The sequence below is a fragment of the Capra hircus genome, chromosome 18, assembly GCF_001704415.2.
Source record: "Capra hircus breed San Clemente chromosome 18, ASM170441v1, whole genome shotgun sequence".
Taxonomy (NCBI): Eukaryota; Metazoa; Chordata; class Mammalia; order Artiodactyla; family Bovidae; genus Capra; species Capra hircus.
The window spans coordinates 12,137,839-12,140,969 of NC_030825.1; positions in this window are offsets into that span (position 1 = coordinate 12,137,839).

Genomic DNA, 3,131 nt, shown 5'->3' on the forward strand with positions numbered 1-3,131 from the left:
CCAGGGTTAGACGCTGGGACAGTGGCCCCCTCTGGGGGTGCGGGATGGGCAGACACCAAGGCAGTGATGCTGGGGGTTGGGAGGAAAGTGGGATTCAGGGCAGGTGTGCCCTGCTTCTGATGTGGGTGCGGAACTGTGTGTTCAGTCCTCAAAGGCCCATCTAGCTGGACACTTAAACACCTTTTGCAGGGCATGAATGTTGTATGTTAATGTGGAAAACTTGAAAATGACAAAGCAAATACAGTAAAATCTTAACACGAGACAAAACACAAAGCTCTGGTTTCTCTGGACAAATGAACAGCCCTAGAAAGATGAGCCCTCATTCCCATGCAGTCAGCCGGGGTGCAACCCCCCTAACTGCCTCAGCCACCCCTTGCAGCCTCTGAGAAGCTCTCACTTCTGAGGTGAAGGAGCTGAGACTCGGAAGCAGCCTACTGAGGTCACACACCAATGCAGATGGGAGACTGGCGGCTGGGACCCCGGTTTCATCAGGACATCACCCCGTGCAGGATAGGTTAACTGCATCTGAGCAGGAAGGAGGCCATGCCGCTATTGAGGTTAACCCTGCATTTGGGCTATGAGTGCAGGACAGAGGCCAGCAGTCCGAACTGACTGGAAGAAGACAGTGCTTCAGGTGTGGCAACTCTCAATTTTTCTCTCAGTTTAAAAAAAAATTGCGGAAAGAGTACTGAGCGCCTTGTGAGGCCCAACCTGAGGGTAACTCTGCTGGGAGCTGGAGCATTAGGAACCCACCCCAGGATCCAGGGGACCTGTGGGCATCAATGCAGGCAGGTGTCCCGTGGGCCATAAAGATCACTGTGACACAGAAATGGAAAGTCTTGGGGTCAGATCCTTCCCCAACCTGTATCCACATATTGCCAGCAATCCCATGGGGCAACTTCCAGGAGAAGGAAAATGGGGCTTAAAATCTTCTCCCCAGGACTTCCCTGGTAGCTCAGCGGCAAAGAATCTGCCTGCCAGTACAAGAGACATGGGTTCAATCCCTGATCTCGGAAGATTCCACATGCCGTGGAGCAATGAAGCCCGTGGCCACAACTACTAAGCCTGTCCTCTAGAGCCCGGGGTTGCAACTACTGAGCTCACTCGCCACAACTGCTGAAGCCCACGTGCCCGAGAGCCTGTGCTCCGCAGCAAGAGACGCCACTGCAATGAGAAGCCCAAGCTCCCCGACTAGACAGTAGCCCCCACTCACAGGAACTAGAGACAACCCCAAGCAGCAATGAAGATACCCAGCACAGCCAAAAATAAATTAAAAAAAAAAAATCCATGTTTCCACTGTAAGGGAGTCGGGTTCAATCCCTGATTAGGGAACTAAGATCCTACATGCCGCTCAGTGTGGCAAAAAAATAAAACAAAAATCTTCTCTCCAACCTGATGCCTGAACGTCCAGTACGAAAGCCTCCATCCGTGTCAGCCCCTGGAAGGACACTCTCTGCTGCTCTCGGACCTGGGCCCTCACCCTGGAGGAAGGTGCAGAGAGCAAGTATTCTATGGTGGGGGCCAGACACCTGGGATCCAGGGGCAGGAAGGACACGGGGCCCCTCCATGAACCCGTTAGGGGAGGTCCTCATCCTCCAGAGAGGGCACTGGATGGACAGAGAATTATAACAGAGCTGTGGACAGATCTCCCGGCACATGAGTGGGAAGAGAGTTCAAGTGGCTTAGCTTCACTAAGCCTCTGTTCCCTTGTCTGCAAAGTGGGGCTAACAACGAGTGACCTCTGAAGAGGACTGGCATGAAGACAGATGAGAAAGTCAGGTCAACCACTAAGCACGGTGCCTGGCAGGCAGTAGGTGTTTAATAAATGCCAGCTGGGGAGGACGAGTCTGGCCTGGGAATTCTCACCAGCTGAGTAGGAAACCGAATCCCCCTAAAACCAAATTCCCTTACCCATTCATGATTAATCTCTCTATCTGAAACATTACTCCCTTTCTTGTCCCCTTTGACCTTAATTCTGTGCTAACTGAACACTAATCGCCTAGAATCAGATGACTCAGATTGCTGTTGTCGATAACATCGACAACGTACTAAAAACACTACATAGATATCATCATAAATGTATAAACTCGGGTTGTTTATCCAGGGCAAAATGAACTCACAGGACCCCCACCTCCCAGCCAGGAATCACCTGGCCAGAGAATCATAAACCAGAGATATCCTGATTCCCAAAGCTATGATTAAGTAAATGTCACAGAAATGTCACAATTCAGTTTAGTCACTCAGTCCTGTCTGACTCTTTGCGACCCCATGGACCTCAGCACACCAGCCTTCTCTGTCCATCACCAACTCCCGTGATTTACTCAGACTCATGTCCATTGAGAAGGTGATGCCATCCAAACATCTCATTCTCTGTCTCCCCCTTTCCCTCCCACATTCAATCTTTCCCAGCATCCGGGTCTTTTCAAATGAGTCAGTTCTTCGCATTAGGTGGCCAAAGTATTGGAATTTCAGCCTCAGCATCAGTCCTTCCAATGAACATTCAGGACGGATTTCCTTTAGGATGCACTGATTGGATCTCCTTGCTGTTCAAGGGACTCTCAAGAGTCTTCTCCAACACCACAGTTCAAGAGCATCAATTCTTCGGCGCTCAGCCTTCTTCACAGTCCAACTCTCACATCCATACATGACTACTGGAAAAACCATAGCTTTGACTAGACAGACCTCTGTTGGCAAAGTAACATCTCTGCTTTTTAATATGCTGTCTAGGTTGGGCATAGCTTTTCTTCCAAGGAGCAAGTGTCTTTTAATTTCATGGCTATAGTCACCATCTGCAGTGATTTTGGAGCCCCCCAAAATAAAGTCTCACTGTTTCCACTGTCTCCCATCTATTTGTCATGAAGCGATGGGGCCAGATGCCAAGATCTTAGTTGTCTGAATGTTGAGTTTTAAGCAAACTTTTTCACTCTCCTCTTTCACTGTCATCAAGAGGCTCTTTAGTTCTTCACTTTCTGCCATAAGGGTGGTGTCATCTGCATATCTGAGGTTATTGATATTTCTCCTGACAATCTTGATTCCAGCTTGTGCTTCATCCAGCCCAATGTTTCTCATGATGTACTCTGCATATAAGTTAAATAAGCAGGGTGACAACATATAGCCTTGACGTACTCCTT